The following is a 19,386-nucleotide window of genomic DNA, read 5'->3' on the forward strand; positions in this document are numbered from 1 at the left end:
GACGTGGGCGCATTTAGATGGGGACCCCTGTATTAAGGAGAGCACTGTAAGTACCTCAAACCCTACATATTGGGTTGTTAAAAAAGGAAGGGTATATGAATAGAAATCCTGTCTGAGGAGCAGAGGCTGGGGAATAAAGACAGGTACAACAGGGTAGTCTTTTTCTGAACATTTCTGATTGCAATAGTACTGCTTTCCTCTGCACCAGAGGTAGATTACATACCTTCTAATCCACAGAGAATGCAGATGCAGTACAGCAGATGGAAAGAGCATTAGAAAGAAATGGCAAAACCTTATCTTTGTTTTCAACCTTAGCAGACCTAAAAGCAAAAAAAAAATTGTACACTACTTAGCAATTATTTTTAGTGCTAATCGGATAGGATAAAGCCCTGGAAATCTTGGCAGTCTTCATATCTACCAAACACAGTTTAGGCAGCATAAATAAACTATGGATAAAGAATTCTAGCCATGACCATATCTGGAAGCTTTGTAGTTGAAATTAAACCTCACTATAATATAGAAATTAAAACTTGCCAGATGTTACAGGTCTTTGATATAGTTCAACAGCGGTAAGATTATGGGTTTATTAACTATGCCAGCTGGTATTGTGAGATTTATGATTTTTTATGTGATACTTAATGTGTACCTATAAAGACACAAGGAACATAAAAGCATGTGAAACCCTAACAAAAAAAAATCATAAAATCACATCAATCAAATGTAAATGTTGTAATAAATTAAATGAACACCAGAGGTCTCTATTCAACTCCCTGCAGCACCTCAAGGATGAAGCAATGCAGCAAATGACTTTTTCTAAAAGCTTTTCTGAATTTCTAAACATTTTAGAATGACACCATCTGTAATTAAATCCTCCTATTTTGTTGGAATAACATGCTATCGTTGTACAATAGTCTGCAACCCACTGCCACAGCAAAGGAGATTGAGCTGGGAGTTACTGATATAAATGAGAAAGGGCTGCTGCCAGTCCTTTTCTGGCCCCGATTCAGGAACATGCTTAAACCCATCCCTATTCAGGAAAACACTTAAATTTAAGCACGTGCTTAAATCCAACTGACTTCAATGTAAGCAAGGGGCTAAGTGCTGTCCTGGATAGGGTTGAATTCCCTAGTGGAGGGGCCTGTGGCTTAGGAATTCGCTCACTCACTTGGTCCAAAATAGCCAAAATCTTAAGACTTTGGGGCACATTATGCATCTTATCTCCTCCTTCCCCCCCACCCCAGACATTTGAAAATGGTGTGTGGGGGAATATAAATGGGGAACAGTTGGGAGATGAAATTTTTAGATTACCTTATTTACAGGGTGGTAGACTATATCTGAATTGTACTGCTGCACTTAAAAAATATATCACTGATAATACCATAAGTTATGTTAGGTGAGCTAAAAGTGTATACAAGTGCCCTGTTCAGCCTTTGTGTATATAGATATATAAATAAATCCAATACATTTTAAAAAATAAATATATATCCTCTGTACATTGAGTGTTCACGTTGTTTATTGCACTGGTTTTTTTTTAAAGAAACATATTTTTAAAGAACCGGTAGTTAAATTACTACCATAACATAAGCAATAACATGTGATAATGAATTACTAGAAGCATCAGAGGGGCTGGTAGCATTGCCTGTTAAGGTTTCCTGACATTTCCTGTTAAAGGAACCCATTTTCAGTTGTATGACAGAGTGAATGGGAAGAAAAGAAAAAACTGACACCAATGCGTCTTTTGGGAGTATGTTAATAATGATCAATTAGCTAAATGGTACTCTCCTCAGTGCCTATCATAGATTCTTGTTAACAAGTTTCCTTTGGCACAATTCATATTGTGGGGTCAGTGTCCCCACATCCTAACTGAGGCACATGTTGTTCAAAACAATCATGCTTTGTGTCAGGTTCCATGTATATTTCTTTTATGGTATCTTTACCGATATCTGATTCTGACACTGCATTTAATATTTAATATATTGGCTATTCGCCATTCAGTAAGTTACCTGTAAGACAATGTCTTCAAGGAACATCTGGATGTACTCATCTACTGATGTATCACTCAGAAACACAAATCTGGAAGGCACCGCACATAGCTTATTGTTCTGCTAAGGGATATCAGTACATGTGTAGATGTAATGTTTATGACATCACAATTCCTGTGTGTGTCCGCATTGGCCTGAGAAGTTAGCCACTAGTGTCTCCTGATGCCCAATGGTAAGGATAACCTGTAATATGGAGGGACAGTACCAAGTAGTAAGTAATTATAAGAAATTTACACATGAAGACCTCATTCGTAATGTCACTGCTCCAAATTTGTTTTACTCTTCATGTAAGTAGCTTATGGGTCATGCTATAGTGCCTATTCCAGTTTTTCAAAATGAATCCATGATTCCAAGTAAGCCCCAATCAGGATAAAGTTGAAAAATACATACCAGTTTTTAGCGTACATATTGATCCACTAACCTTCATTTTTAAAACATTATTAAGTCAAAAAGACACTCCCATTATTCAGATTACCAATGACATTCATAAAGCAGAAGAAGCCTTGAGTGACCTTCTGCATGATGTTGATCTGAAAATATTAATGCTTCATACTTGGATAGAAGATTCATTTAAAGCTTTGCTTGTGTTACAGTGAGTATTAGTTTTAATTGTACTGCCATTTAAGCAGTTTGCTAACACACTATAAATCTCACATGAATGTTCTTACCTCTCTTTCCTATCTCCAATTAAAAAAATGTGTTACCTTTATAATAATCACAGTGCCAAATGGGGAACTGTTCACCAAAACATATGTTACACACACCACATTAAGAGGTATTTTCCATATGGCATTAATATATTAAATATAGGTGTTGGGAAGTTATGTTAACTGAGTATTATGCTCTTCCCACAATTCTGTACACCCATATATCCCATAATACTCTGCAAATACTAGATACCTGTCAAATACTAGATACATAAACATTCTGCCCTGGTTAAAAAAAAAAAAAAACAGGCAATTGATTTGGAATGGGGTATCCAACATAGAGATAAGGAAAGGTACTCCCTGGTACTAAAAAAGAAAAAGAAAAAGCTGACTGGTAACTTTAGTCTTGGGTAACATGCATAGTGCTTTTAACTTGTTAACAGCTCTAATATAAATATGATAGTTTTGCGGGGTGAATTTCGGCACAAACCTTCTATGTAATGTGAACTGCATGCTGCAAGACACCGGCTCCATATGTATATCTTCTTTCTATATTGTACTACTTAGTCTTTAGACAATAAATTGTCTAAGCTTGGTTATTTGATCTCAAACTTTTTAAATAGCAAACTGCAAGTGCAGTCAAATGTCAATTGATTTTTTTTAGCAAGTTCCACTTAAGAGGATGAAGATAACATAGTTGTGACTGCTGCAATTCTATCAGCTTTTGGGGCAAAACAGACGCTGCATAGTCAAGGGAAATGGTGCAAGGAGGATGTAAAAGCTTATTTCAAAAACTGAAAGAGATGCGTAGCTACTGTCTGTTAGCACAGCATGACAGGGGAGCTGACCTTAGTGAAAATAGTTAGCAGTGCTATTACCACATTACTGTGATATAGCCACTCTGAATAGTACAATGCACTATCCAGAGCCCGCTCCAGGGATCAGCATTCCAAGCAGGTGCTTGGGGCGGCAATCTGCAAGGAGCGGCAGTCTGTGTGCTTTTGCCCCCAAGCAGCACGCCGAATTGCCGCCGCGGATGGCGGGGGCAGTCCGTGCGCCGTTAAGGCGGCACGCGCATTTCCGCCGTGGAGGCAATTCAGCAGCAGCTTCTATGTTCAGTTGTCCGCGGCAGCACAGCTTCTGTCTTCTGGCTGAAGACAGAAGCTGCTGCCGAATTGCCGCCACTGCGGAAACACCCGAGCCACCCTAACGGCACACGGACGGCCCCCGCCGTCCGCAGCGGCAATTCGGCGCGCTGCGTGGGGCAGCGAAAACAGTAGAGCTGGCCTTGGCACTGTCACTCTTTTGTGACTTAAATGGTGCTTATTAACCTCATTCTCATGAAATGGAAGGGTTAAAGAACCTGATATATAAGCAGATAAGGTTAGAGAAGTAGATGTACATATAGTAAAACCTTCCAAGAGCGACCCCTTATGGGAGATAGCAAAAGTGGTTACTTGTAAGATGTGGTCTCTCTTCAAAGTTTTGCACACCAGAGAGAGGTGATGTTCCATGCCCTCTGCACATAGTTGCTTGTGACAGGTGGTCTCTCTTCAGAGGTGGTCTCTAAGGTAGATTTTACTATATTCTCCTATCTAACTAGGATAACCCTAGAAACTTATTCCAGCCCATAATCAGTGCAAGATGATTCCCAAAGCCATACTTATTGGTGCATAGTCCAGTCTAGGTAAATGTTTCAAGTAATGAAGTGACTGATTATCTTTATGCTGCTTGGACTCTGGAGGACAAGATGTTTCTAGGCATAAGCAAGAGATCCCCAAGTGGTTAGCCTGTGTTAGCCCTAAAGGACATATAGAGTTTGCTGATTATAGACACTTTGGGTATGTCTTCACTACCTGCCAGATCAGCAAGTAGCGATTGATCCAGTGGGGAATCGATTTATTGTGTGTAGTCTAGACACGATAACTCGACCCCCCGGGCACTCTCCCGTCGACTCCTATACTCCAGCGCCGTGAGAGGCACAAGCAGAGTCAATGGGGAAGTGGCAGCAGTTGACTCACCACGGTGAAGACACCATGGTAAGTTGATCTAAGTACATCAACTTCAGCTATGTTATTCACGTAGCTGAAGCTGCATAACTTAGATCAATCCCGCCCCCACCCAGTGTAGACCAGGACTTCTATTACCTTTTGAAATTTAAGATTTGTGTGTATATATGTTTACCTGCTTTAACCTTGTAAATAACTCTCTGGTTTCCTTTTCCTATTTAATAAATCTTGGTATAGTTTATTACAGGATTGGCTACAAGAATTGTTTTTGGTATGAGATCTAGGGGGTCGCTGACCTAGATAAGTGACTGGTCCTTTGGGACTTGGCGTAACCTGTATAGTGTTGTGATTCTTGGTGTGAAGGACCAGCTATGACAAAGGTACAAACACCTGGGTGGCAAGACAAATTAGAGTACTCAAGTCTGTGATTCCATGTTATGGCTGGTATAGTGCCTGAGGAATTTACACTTGATAATTGGTTGGTGAAAGCTAAGCATAGAACTCATAACCAATTTGGGGTTTGTGTCCTGGTTCCTAACAGTCTGCTATGAAGTTGGTATTCATGCTCTTGAGTCACTGCAGGCAGCATTACAATTACATGTACTTCATTCTTTTTATCCATTGACTTTGTCCGTCTGTTATTAAAAGCTATTGAGTTTATCAGGTAACACTTGTTCTTCATAACTCTAATATTTAATATCCATGGTCTGGTATCCTATTTTTTTACTAGTTATTATATTTTTCTTCTTTTTTACTAGACACATGAGTTGGTTACTGCCAGGGTCACTTATTTTGCTTTATTTTTGAACATTGGTATTAAATTTGCATTTCTAAAATCTTCGCACAACGAGTTCAATATGCTTTTTCAACAGATTGGCAATAATTTAATAAGTTGATGATTAGCTAATTCCCTTACCAAACTGTGATCCCAATCCTGAAAATATACATATAATTCACTTTACTCATGTGAGTAGTCCCATCTTAGCCAATTACTACTGCTTGCATGAAATTAAGCACGTGCATATGTGGTTGCAGGATCAGGGCCTGTGATGTATGTAAGCCAGTGGTTCTCAAACTTTTTTTTTCACTGACCACTTGCAAATTGCTGAGGGTCTCAGCGGACCACTTAATGATCTTTCCAAATGTTGTTTGTACTGTTAGCTAATTATTGTAAAGCGTTTGGAAAAAAGTGCTTTATAAAAAAAACTTAATAATAATTAATGTTTATTGTTCTACAAATAAAAGCACAGAACTCATATTTTAATATCAGTAGTCTTACCTTTCTAATGTGATGGATGTGCCCTCTCTCCCCCATCGCGGCAGCACCCAAACTGGGGCTGTGAAGAAGGGGGGTCTCTCCCTCTCTCCCTCACTGCAGCAGCCCCAGAGTTGAGGCTAGGAAAGAGGGCCATCTCTCCCCAGCAACCGCAGGTCTGGAGCTGGGGAAAGTCGCCTCTTTCTCTGGCTGCCGCAGCCCTGCACATCCCAAATTCCTCCCACCCCCTCTTCTTAGCCCACTGCCCCCTCCCACCTACCCCCTACCCCCCCAAGGCCACCACCTTACCTCACATGTGCATCTTCTCCAGGGTCCAGGCACCTAATTAGGTGGGTGGCCCTTCATTCTCTCGTTTGTGGCCACCCAGGTGTGCCCCTTGGAGGGAACCATCCGCGGACCACCTGAATAGTGGAGCTCATGGACCACTGGTAGTCCACGGACCACAGTTTGAGAACCTCTAATGTAAGGTGATACTTCTCAGTCCTGACCTGAAATATCCTAGACAATCATACCAGATTTTGTGGTAGCTTTCTGATGTGGACAAATAGAATAATGATATCGCTTTATCAGTATTTTAAAGTAGGTATTTATGAAAGAGAGGGCCTGTTCATTAATCCATTTTACTACTTTCTATCTATGCCATCACACAGTTGATGAAGAAATAAAGGAAGGCTATATGATCTTGTATTTAATTGGATATATATAGAGGAGTGGCATGTAAAGAGTTAAACTGTTACATAACTTGTAGAGTATATTTTAGTGACATCCTAAATATATGGTATTTATAGTGTATTTGTTCCTGGGGAGTCAGGTGAATTAGAGTTGTACACACACTACTCTTCAGGATGGGAGTTATGTTGAACTGGCATTCTGAAATGTCAGCTTCATTCATTCATTCTCTAATCCAAGTAAAATTATTTGGCACATCTTAAATACAAATGCCTTTACTGAATAAACAAATTTAACAAAGGAGTAGTAATACTAGACTTCCCCTCCACTGAAGTGAATCTAACTTCTTCAATTTTTTTTCTTATTGCTGTGTCCTCTTTACTAAACTAATGTGGCTATGTTTTGTTTATTAAAATGTCTCTTTCAAAGTTTCTCAGACTTTGAAGTTCTCATCTGACAGCATGTAAATGCAATACTACAGTATAAAAATTCTGTCTGAGTTTAGCTGAAACACTTCAAACTCCAAACAAACAGAATACAGAATGAAAATATGGAAATAATTTCATTCTATCAATGTTTTATAAGGCTTCAAGATATGATATGATTTTCTAGTGAGACACTAAAGGTAGTTCACATGCAGTAAATAAACTTGTATTCCATACTTCGTATAACTAACATACAGTTCCAATTTACATAGTTACAATCACCCACGTTGAGTTAATTATCCTTGTATTGACTTGTGACTGTTTCAGGTGGGCATCCATAACTTACTTTTTTCAAAGCATTGTGTATATGAATTGAATAATTATATATTATGATCTTGGACTTAAAATGCCAAATTTTGAGACTCTACACATGACCTACTCTAAATGTGAGGTTTTCTAGAAATCTCTAAGGCCTGTCCAATTGAGTACAGTTGTGCAAAACTCCACTTAATCCTTTGAGAATAGCCCTGTGTTTGGATGTGGATTTGGATTTGGGTTTGGGTTTGGGTTTGTGGCGGCAGACAGCTCTGTGCCTTCATGTTCCGCCATTTTATCCAGTTTCCACATTATCTCCCCTCTGTGGTGAACAGGTGGATAAAGATGTGTAGAATCTTCTTTTTTTTCACTGCTTCAAAGATTACTCTTGTCATTCCATAGCCTCCTCAATAGAAGGTGATGCAGGAAATACAGCTGACTCCTAACTCTTCAGAAATCAAGTCATTAGATCTTAAAGAACCTTCCTGCTCTTCAGCCAAGGCTACTTCCAAACATTGCTCCCATGCTTCTGGATCTACTACTTTATCTTGTCTAGTGACTTAAAACAAGAGGGGTCCATCTAATATAACACTGTTGTGTAGCTGGTAAAACAGAATTACTCATGAATAGGGCCCTTCCAAATACACGGCCATGAAAAATGCATCACAGACTGTGAAATCTGGTCTCCACTCTGAAAATCTGGTCTTTTGTGTACTTTTACCCTATACAAAATAGATTTCACAGGGGAGACAAGTGTTTCTCAAACTGAGGATCCCAACCCAAAAGACAGTTGCAGGGGGGTTGCAAGGTTATTGTGTGTGTGGGGGGGGGGGGTAATGGTATTGCCACCCTTACTTCTGCACTGCCTTCAGAGCTGGGTGGCTGGAGAGCGGTGGCTGCTGGCCAGGTGTCCAGCTCTGGAGACAGCAGTATAGAAGGGTGGCAATACCATACCTTGCCATCCTTACTTCTGTGCTGCTGCTGGCAGTGATCCTGCCTTCCAAGCTGGGCTTCCAGCTAGCAGCTGCTGCTCTCCGGCCACCCAGCTCTGAAGGCAGCACCACCGCCAACAGCAGCACAGAAGTAAAGGTCACAGCACTGCAACCCCTCTTACAATAACCTTGTGACCACACACACACACACACACACACACACACACACACACAACCCCTTTTTGTGTCAGGACCCCTACATTTTACAACATCATGAAATTTCAGATTTAAATAGCTGAAATCATGAAATTTATTATTTTTAAAATCCTATGATTGTGAAATTGACCAAAATGCACCGTGAATTTGGTAGGGCTCTATTCATGAAGCAGAGAATCAGATTTAGGGGTTTATTTGCCACATCACACAGATAAACATGAACATTTAACTACCTCAAGTAAGCAGCGATTCTAACCATTTCTGTAGCCATAATTCACCAAGCAAAGAGTCAAAACATTATTAAAAGAAAATACTTCCTCGACTTTTAGACCTTATGAGTAAAGGCCTGGTAAAAGAAACATCATGCTCTGAAGGTTTGCTGGGCTGCAAGAGCCAGAATCTGCTGAGGAAAGGAGGCCCACAAGACCCTCCCCTGCAAGTGCCCTGTCTCTGATCCTCAACAGTGCAAACAGAGGGGCTATCAATAGAAGTTCATCAACTGACATTGCCTCTTTTCCTGTGCACAGAAATGACAGCAGTCTCTAAAGTAAATATTTCTAAGGCTTTATAGATTAAAACCAACAGTATGTTTAAAGTCAGGTTCTTTCCTAAGTAACTTTTCTTCACATTAATAATCTCAAAATGTGTGATTTAAAAGAACGGAAGACAGCTGGGACAGCCTGGGAAACCATAGAAGAATATGTATCATGTTAAGTAGTCATGTTAAATAGTTAGAAAACAAGACCACTATTTTCTCTAGTAATTCCACCTTTTAAAAAAAATTGTTGGGGCTGATGCTTGTGCAAAACTGAATTAAATCAATGAGTCGCAATCTAAGCCTGCACAGCTGCATAGCCTTCCTGTGGTTTCAAATATTTCTATAATCTTGGGTGGAGTGCAGGATGCCATGTGCTCCTATAACTTTGGGAACAGCTGAACAGAAAAAAAAATTAATTACACTTCCCAAAGAGAAATAAACATATCTGCATTCACATGATTAACTAATCTTATATTCTTGACCACACAGCAATCAAAATACAAACTAGAAACCAAAAATATTGGATTTTTGTCATGGTTGGAGGGTGTCTTTAGTGTTTCCTGGGTAGGAATAAAAAAATTCTCTGCACTCATACTAAAGAAAGTTAGTCTAGTTTTGGAGTATATTTTGGCTTTCCCTTTGTGTAAATGAGAGAGATTTAAAATTAAGTAAACTAAAGTTTAAAATTAAACATCTAGATCAGTTCTAAAAAGTCCAAAAGGCCAATATTGGTCAACATGGGTGAAAAAAGATGGAATATGTTAAGGCCAGGGGAATGCGAAGTGGTCTTCAATCAGTTCGGATACAAGGAATTATTCACAAATGGCCTTAGTAAATAGCAATACCAAAATACCCTTGCTATCCTTGTAGCTTCTCTAGTATTTCTTAAAATTCCTCCAAATCATTTTCATGAAATTCTCACACTTAATATCAGTGTATATTACTATATTAAGATCAACCAAAGCAAATGGCTCTTTTCCTAATACCTCTTACACAGATGTAGTGTATTGGGTCACTATTACTATGGAAGACAAGTTTACATTCTTGATAACCACAACAAACTTGAGCTGTGAATAATCTCTCTCTGAACTTGGAATCAGCTGTCAATTTTCTAATGGCTTGATACTACTCCCATTGAAGTCAATGTCAAAACACCCGTTGTCTAAATGCCTATATTCATCCCTATTAAACAATTTTTTTTAGTGACTCAAACTTTCTTGGAGGTCTCGCTCTCAGGCAGGCCTTGGCATATGTTACACTCCAATCTGCTGTAGAAGGATTGGATTAGCCCATGGTCTGTATCTGTGTGGAACTCAGTTGCTCTTTTTGCACATGCTCGATACTAGCCTTGTCACTGTCAGACACTCATCTGCTCTTAGACATTTCTCAATAAAGTTAACTCTTTACTCTAAAATAGCCTACAGGTGAAGAAGTAAGCATTTCCTCCCATACAATAGTAAGTAAATGAGCCATTCTCATTGAATAACTTCTCTGTGAGGCAGCCAATGCTTTCTGCTGACTTCACTCTCATACAGCTAAGACAAACTCAGACCTTTTGTGAGAACAGCCATCTAGTGGCCATCAGCCAAGTCAAAGCAGAGAGGACTTTATATCTTTGTTTTGAAAAGTATCCAGTCCCCTGGTGATTTCTGCAGTTTTCATCAACCTCCAATTTTCCTTTACCCCCAAGACATACAAGCCAAAATGGGTAATGAATTTGATGTCAAACTCATTGCCTTAAAGGCAGTTTCCATTGAGCAGCTCTTCTGGCAATAAAATGTTTTCTTTTACTTCAATATCTATTCCTGTATCTTCCTCACTTACAACTTTCTTTTCTAAAACAATTCTCTCCTAAATGCTAGTAAAAGATCTGCCATGTTTTGTTTTTCTAGAGATTTCCATTTTTAAATTTCTTGAGCAAAACTGCCACCTTCATTGATGGTCTCTCTCGCCTTTAACACTCAATCAAATAGCAGAAGCTACAAGAAAGAAGTGAGTTGTGAAGTCATGGTATGGAATAATCAGCTGCGCTAGCCAATGCAAACCAGAGTTCTATAATCCAAACAAAAGCCATTTCAATTTGTCCTCCATGCATCCCTGTAATGGGGTATATAGACCCCACACAGTAGCAGCCACAAAAGAGTTAATATATGGCTAATAGATGGTGCAATTACTTCTCCAATTGTGACTCAGTGATTAGTTGGCAATAGTTGGGATAAAAGGCTATCGCTTAGACAGAGAAAGGTGGCTGCCAGAGTGACTGGGAGTTGCCTCTAAAACTTCCCAGCAATGGACTAGGAGAAACCTTTCCAAGGAGTCAGGCTTCCAAGGGGAGAGCCACTGAGTATAGCTCAATGAACAACACCTGCAAGAAGGCAAGAGATAGGAAGCAGCCCAGAAAAGCAGCCAACGATCTTAAGATGCAGTTCTGAGCTGTTTAAACACAGAGTTCCTGAGCTGGAACCTGTAGGAGAGGGTAGGCCTGGGTTCCTCTCCCACTCCCTCAGGAGGGGAGGGGCAAGCACTTGAGTGCAAGGGAGCAAGCAAGGACTATTAAGATCAGGTTGGAGCTGGAGACCTAATCTAAGGTCATTAGATCTTTGGTTCTGTTTAAATGTCTTTGGTTACCCCAGAATAGGCAAGACAATGAGTGAGCCGACCAAACAAGCAGGCTAGTCACAAGGGCACAATTGCCTTGGTTTTGAAGAATTGCCCCAGGCAGCAAATACCAGACCCAGAAGCCATGTTCTAGACGTGCACTGACTAGAGAGTGAGGCCGCAGCAGTCTCCTCTTGTAGTGGTGGCAGCAGCCTTCTGACACAAACTAAGCTAAATAAAACACATCTTCTGCTCCTAGCAGTGCCCAGAGAACAAAACAATGATAGCTTAATTTCTAGGCCAACCTAGTACCAGAAAATTGCTCTCTGCCACTCCTTATTTTAGATACAAGTGGCTCTCTGTCACTCTCCGCAATTCTAGATGCAAGTCTAGGTAATGGTACCATATGTCTGTGAGATACTATTACTGAACGATCATATCCTATAGCTAATGCTGTATTACAATATAATTTGGCATAATTGATATTTTCTTAGTTTAAATACATTTTTTTTTCATTCCCTTCCCTTTTAACATTCTGGAGTTAAATGAGTAGGTTTACTATGTTTTTTACAGTAAGGTGAAGTCAGAACATAGTACTATTCAATTGGGATTATGTGTTACAGAAGAATGGACTATTATGGTGGGGTTAGTTCACAGTAACTCAAGCCAATGTGCATTGAAAATGCCTGTGTACACATGACACAAACCCTTAAAGTGCACTAACTCCCACTTTGCTGTGAATTCTGTACTCCACTTTCAAAGTGGAGTACATTTACTGTGAATTGAGTTAGCGAGGACTATTGTTAATGTGCACGCAATAGTTCTGTGCATTACACTGGCCATTCTCCAACTGCTGTCCCACACTGTTGTGTGGGCATCCATGACCAACCTGTCTGTTTAACTCTGCGACTTCCACTATTCTGGGGTCCAGTTGACCAGATAACCCCTTCCCCACTTAAAAACTGGCATAAGCCTCTTGCAGCCACCTGGAGCCATGGTAACATTCTTGATCTCCTCACTATCTGGGGAGAAAGCAATGATCAGCAAACTCTTGTGACCAGTCACAATAAGAAACCTCTTGAGAACATTGCTAAGCACATAGCTGAGAAGGATCATGGATGGGAAGCTGATCAGTGCCATATAAAGAGCTTAGGAACGTGGAAAAAAAACAGGGATGCCTGAAACAAATTAGGCAGTGCCTATGGGACCTGTCCATTTTACAAGGAGCTGGACAGAATTTTTTTGCCCACGTGCACCACAGAACCTAATGGCCTTGTGGACAGTGTAACTCCTCCCTCTGCAGAGGAGACTGAGGCCTCTGAGGATGACCACAATTCATTAAAGGAAAGTGATTTCTGTCCGTACAGCCAGGATCACTTCTGAATTCAAGAACCTGAGAGTGGCTGTGTAGGAAGCCAGCTCAGTCCCAGCCTGGGACACAGGAGGAAGACCTTCTTAAGGGGTCATCAGCATGTAAGTATCTATCTTTACAATTGATATTTATTACACTGTACAGGTATGCTAACTTCTGTACCGGGCACCCAATGGCTGCTGTCATTTTGGGCAGATGTGAGCTTGCATCCTTTCTGAGCCACCAGGCCCATGCCCCTCACTCAACCAGTTCTTGTTTGTCCCCCTTTATTCTATCCTCTGAAACACATTTTCAAAATGGCAGTGGGGCTGGGTAATCTGCTTCTAAGTCATGCTGAAGCCCTGACCATCAACTGTTTACAAACCCATGCCATGGAGGGCACATACCCATCTACTAATTTCCTTTCCCTTCCTGCATATCTCCTGCCTGGCAAACACCACCACTCTAACCCCATTCACATTGCTCATATCATGTGTCTTTGTAGGATTGGAGTCTAAGGTACTACTCAAGGTGACTAATGGTATCAGAGACTGTTGAAAGAACAGACTACTTCTGTTCTTGCTAGGCTTTGCTGAAACTCCTTTCACTTCAGGGAGCTATGGTGGCAAACTAACACTCTTCTGCTTAATTTTGTGAATTATGACCAACCTGTAAACATATGAAGTGCTGCCATGTTTTGCAAATTTGCTATCACTCGATGCTGAAATTTCATATGCCTGCAAATTGTACAAATGTCACTTGCATTTTACAAAATGTTACTTACCCACAGCACTTGAGGAATAAACCAAGTCTATATTGCATTACCAAGAAGCAAATGTAAGAATGCTTGACAGGTAGAAAGTTGAGCCTATTGTTAATTATGTAAAAACAGACTAGCTTCACTGTTACCTCTTTGTCCTTTTGCTGGTTCCTTTTCTGGTTTTTTTTTTTGTCACAAATCTAGATTGCAGACTCTCTGGAGCAGGTACTGATTTTTCTGCTTGCAGAGGCGATGTGTGTGGGGCATGCAGTGTCATGTGCCTCCCAAGAGTTTTTTTAGTTGTCCCCGCAACCCAGACATGATGGGTGGCCTGCTGAGGTAAGTCAGGGAGTGGAGGTAGGGCTGCTTCTCTGAGCCCTGCTCTGCAGGGCTGCCTGAGCGCCTGTCATCGCCAGCCTGAGTCTCCTGTCATCACCGCTCACCCCCTGGATGTTCCTGCTTTCTCTTCAAGGGGTACCTCCCACAGTTTGAAAATTTCTGTGGGGCAGTCACATGCCCCCTCAGAACCTTTAAATGTGCGCCCCTCCCCTCCCCCATCAACAGTGTCTGCTTGTTTTTAAAGTGGCTAGCACAATAGGACCTCTAGACACTACTGCACTGAACAACTATCACCATTGTCCTCCAAAGTGATGGCACCATTTGGTAACACATAGGCTACAATTTAAATGCTTCTCTTTGGGCATAACCAATGACTATCTCTTCTACTAGTCCTGAGAGATCCAGAAATGGCAGGCAGACTTCAGCGCTCACTGCAAAGCACCTGCATACACTGCAAGAGGTAAATAAGTGAACCCACTCATCAACTGCTAGTGAATGGATTTTCACAGTAAAGACTACCTTTGTTTAAGAGAGAGAAATATAGCTATTGCCTCTGTTGGCCCTGTTTGGAAGGGGGAGGAAAGGGACCCATTTACTGTAGCTGCTGTTACACCTCCCTGCCATTGCCACACCTGTCCCTATTGCTCCTGCCTCCGCTATGACTACAGAAATATCAGTCCCTTGCTGTGCTCTAGTACTTCTGCTTCTTTAAAAACAAAGGGCACATATGGGTTTTGATCACAGCGGGGATCTCCCCTTCCCTGTGTTTTTGTGTGAGTTGCTGCTTCCTAGGCACCACCATCATCCAACCTATTTTCCTGTGACCCCATGGCTGGGTCTCCACAGGAGCTGGGCTCTATGTGGGATTAAAAAGCAGGTCTGTGGGTGAGGGAGAGGGAGGGAATAGGCTGGAAGTCTGCTCTTTCCCCCACCCCCAATCTTCACCTGGGCTTCTTCTGCATGGAGTCACAGTGCTCTACTGGGAGACATAGGGGGGGTTGAAGGATGAGCTCAGTGTAGCTTGAAAGCTTGTCTCTCTCACCAACAGACATTGGTCTAATATAAAATATTACCCCGTCCCTGTAGCACTGGCCAGATGCAGCCCTGATTGGCTTCATTAGAACTGTGCTGAGGGGTCCTCAAGCTAAGGCAGAGGCACAAGGCTTCTGTGTGGCGAGTCCTTGCCTCCTGGCATTCATGGGGCTTGATGATGGAATGTTGGCCTGTTTTCTGGGGAAGGGACAATACCTCCCATCCTGGAATTATTAAAGGGAAATTCATGGAGTTTTCTATTTACCGTAAGTACTTATATGGACTCCATCACTGTAGTATCTGAGCACCTCATACTGTTTAATGTATTTATCCTCACACCACCTGTATGAGGTAGGGACTAACTATTCTCTCCATTACCCATGGGAAACTGATGCACATAGAGACTAATTGACTTGCCAAAAATCACACAGAAAGTCTGTAGCAGAGTCCTGGGCTTGGGCACTAACCACTCAATCATTATTCTCCTCTAGTCCCCTTAATCCCCTCCCATATATTTTTCTCAAGCAGGATTGACCTAGGTCTTCATGGAAAAAGAGTGGTTAGTGTTGGGGGGGAAGTAACATTTCTCTCTGCCTCTTGTTTTTCCTCTGTATTATTTTCTTCCATCATCCTTCTTTGATTTCCCACCGGAAAGAATAAAACAGCTAACATCCTCTCATCTCCTCCTTCCAAATCCCCATAAGGGAAAGTAAATGAACAGACAAACTACAGCTGGTGATGTTCACATACCATAATATGCAATAGCAACTCTAAGCAAACAATAAAAACCTTACGAGACCAAGTGCCCACACTGTGTGAGTCACAACATTCTCTCAGTCCCCTGCAGCTTTGATCCCATGTGGTGTGTGGAACTGGGAAGCACAACATACTATATCTCATTTATAAACTATTGATGCAATAAGTACCCTTTTGTAGGCTTAATAAGAAACTACAAAATGAAGGGAAAACATGAATAATAGCAAATTTCGTAATAGCATCCCGCAGAGCTTGTCTTCCATGATGCTTGCATTAGTTCTCCTTGTGACTGAACACTGCTGCTGATTATTTTATTATTAATATTATGGTAACACTTAGAGGTTCCAACCAAAATCAGGGGCTCATAGTGCTAGGCAATGTACATGGAGGGTATATCTACACTGCAGTGTAAGCCAAGGGTTTGAACTCAGGCTCATGCCTAACCCCCCGTCTGTCTACATACAAATTGTACAAACCTAAAGCTTGGACCCAGTGTCCTAGAATTCCAGGGGGTGGAGAATGTGAGCTTGAGTCAAGCTGGGACCCAGTATTCAAGTCCTATTGCTTTTCAGTGAAGACACAGCCCCACTGGATTTGTGATCTGGGAGTCTGTCAAAAGTATTCCACAGTCCAATGGGCTGATTTTCTTTGTCCTATGGACAGTCAAGTTTTCCCACATTGCACCATAAACAAGGAGCCAGAGCAGCCACATTTTGGGAGGGTTCCAGGCAGTCTGGGATATGGGGGGTTAGGATCAGGGCCTGCATAACACAATGTAGGTGCTGGAGCCCCAGATTAGGACCCCGGATTCAAGAATTCCTAACCTGGGGTTACAGATGAGTGGAGATGCTCAAGACCTAAATTAACAAACTCATGATCTGCTAACTTGAGTTCTACTAACCCTGGGCTTACATTGCAGTGTAGACATATCTATACATAGTAAGAATAAGTCCCTGCCTTGGAGAGCTTACAGTCTCAGTAGACATGACTGACAAAGTAAGTAGTTTGTAACTTTCCCAAGGTCACACAGGAAGTCTGTGACAAAGCCAGGATCTGATCTCAGATTGCTTGAGTCCCACACTGAATTAACCACAAGGTCATCCTTCCAACCTGGTATGACTCAGACTGGGGAACATTGTGGACTATTTGGCTAGAGCCTCTGGATGAGAGTAGCCTGATACATAGCCAAGTTTTCACACATCCTAGCACCAATTCAGCAATTTGTTCTAGCATGCTAATTGCCCTGTATGCTGGGGTGAAGTATAAGCTAAAAAATATCTGGGACTAAGCCACCAGTTCCCAGAATTAGGACTGAGCCTACAAACAAGGTGATGAGGAGAGGATTAAATAGACAAAGGTCTATGATGTAGGGGAGATGTATAAGTATAATTCGTGCCTGTATGCATGGTACATGTCACACTACTTGATACTTGCAGATTGATGTCTGGCAGGCTTCGTACCAAGATTTTATTGTATATCATTATTGATTTTTATGACCTGCATGCTCTGCTAGAAGTCATCAGCTGATAGGTATTCTTGGCCAAAGAGGAAAAAGTAAACCAAAATGAAAAGAGGATGCCTGCCACCCTCAAAACTACATCCATGAATGTGGGACTGCTACACTGGAGGCAGCTCCAGGATAAGGCATGACCACTCTGTGACACTCTGTACCTTGGAGGAACACCCTGCACCCCCATGTTCATCCTTATAATATGATTGTGTGGTATTCAATGCAAAGTTTGTCATGTCGGGTGTCTTCAGAATGCTCATGATGCACTGAGCATTGTTATAGTAATGTTATAGGTTGTAATTTCATGTATATAGTTATGAGGCTGAAAATGTGTCCTAATGGCTTAAAACAAGCCCAGGCAAAACTCTCCAGGAGCAGAGCGGCAGTTCACACCTCCTCAGGGCATGTATGAAACAAACCCAGCCCTGCCTCACAGGAACAAAGGACACCGGTTTAGGCACCAACAAAGGATCTGTTGGACTTTTGAGTGGGTTACCCCCTTCCCTTGGTCAGTTTGGGACTATGATGAGGTAATGCTCACCTGACTCTGAAGGGGGGGAAGCCACGAGGGAAGAAAGAATATGATAAAAGGGAGAGACTTTGCCATGCTCTCTCTCTCTTCCACCTCCCTCTACAGACAACACCACTAAGCGACTGAAGCATTGATCAAAGGGGAGAGCCTGGCTGAAGGGCAACCAGCCAGCCTGTGGTGAGAAGCATCTAAGTCTGTAAGGGCACTGACAGTGTTAAAATCAGCTTAGAATGCATTTTTCTTTTATTACATTTAACTAAATCTGACTTGTTGTGCTTTGACTTATAATCACTTAAAATCTATCTTTTGTGGTTAATAAATGTGTTTATTCTACCTGAAGCAGTGTGTTTGGTTTGAAGCATGTCAGAGACTCCTCTTGGGATAAAAAGCCTGGTACATATCAATTTCTTTGTTAAATTGACGAACTCATATAAGCTTGCACAAGCCAAGCAGTGGCTGGTCAAGAGTGCTCACTCATGTAGCCGGGAGCAGCTTACATGCTACAGCAGGGATCAGCAACCTTTGGCACGCGACTTGTTAGGGAAATCCACTGGCAAGCCAGGACGCTTTCTTTACTTGCAGCATCCGCAGGTTCAGCCGATCACGGCTCCCACTGGCCGTGGTTCGCCGTTCCAGGCCACTGGGGGCTGGGAAGCGGCGTGGGCTGAGGGATGTGCTGAAATCACTAGTTTGGCAAAGTTCAATTATAAATTCCAGTACAAAACATCACCATCACCATTTTAAAATAGCAATAGCTCCAATGTTGCTGACTGATTTTTTAGTCTTATAGCTTCTCAGAAGCTTTTTTCATTCCCACTGCAGATGTTTAAGGTTGGTTTATACAGAGATAACTACATACCGTCAAAGCTAAATATCTTTTAATCTCTTTCAGGGAAAATAGGCATTCTTTCAATGAGTGTACTGTGTCACCGTGTCAAGCATATGCTACTGCTGAGGGAATTCTGTGCCACTACGCACACATTGAATTCATCTCCTGTGAAGACTTTTTTTCTCCTCAGAAAATACATTCTGCCAGAGAGGTGCTACAGTTGTGCCTTTTACCCACCAGGGGTTACTGTGGCAACAGCAGTTCCCAGACAGGAGCAGCCCCAGCTGTGGATAGGGAAGAGAAGAAGCTGCCTTCCTCATAGCACCCTGCCTGTGGGGCCAGGTCAGGAGGTACGGGATACGAGGCTGGGGGACGGACAGCGTGAGGCATGTGGGGCTACTGGGGTGTCACAGATTGGGATTCAGAAGGGCTAGTGGGTGGGAGAGACTGGGGCAGGGGCTGAATGGGAGTGGGGGGGCAGGGGCTGAATGGGAGTGGGGGGGCAGGGACACGTGGGGACAGGGAGGAGGGGTGGCTGAGTGGGGGTACAGGGACACTTGGGGACAAGAGAAGGGGAGTGCAGGGCCACATGGGTGAGGAGTGGCTGAGT

General features: G+C 42.0%; 1 protein-coding gene and 1 long non-coding RNA gene across 5 annotated transcripts in view; one reads left to right on the forward strand and one right to left on the reverse strand.

The window, feature by feature from the left end:
* The window catches only part of LOC120401668, a 60,082-nt gene that overhangs the window by 19,139 nt on the left and 21,557 nt on the right, over window positions 1-19,386 (reverse strand). For all 3 annotated transcript variants that reach the window (XR_005596629.1, XR_005596630.1, XR_005596628.1), the window contains exons 2-3: window positions 2,004-2,225; window positions 224-320 (exon numbers count right to left, since the gene is read on the reverse strand). This is a non-coding gene — a long non-coding RNA (uncharacterized LOC120401668). The remainder of the gene's footprint in view (window positions 1-223; window positions 321-2,003; window positions 2,226-19,386) is intronic.
* Window positions 13,052-19,386, forward strand: part of LAMA4 (laminin subunit alpha 4) — a 157,274-nt gene continuing 150,939 nt past the window's right edge. The window contains exon 1 of one of the 2 annotated variants that reach the window (XM_039531831.1): window positions 13,052-13,140. The gene's annotated coding sequence lies outside the window, so the exon portion shown is untranslated. Of the gene's footprint in view, window positions 13,141-18,974; window positions 19,127-19,386 lie in introns of those variants that run through there. The other variant, XM_039531827.1, reaches the window with a different exon arrangement.

This window comes from Mauremys reevesii, linkage group 3, assembly GCF_016161935.1.
Source record: "Mauremys reevesii isolate NIE-2019 linkage group 3, ASM1616193v1, whole genome shotgun sequence".
NCBI lineage: Eukaryota > Metazoa > Chordata > Testudines > Geoemydidae > Mauremys > Mauremys reevesii.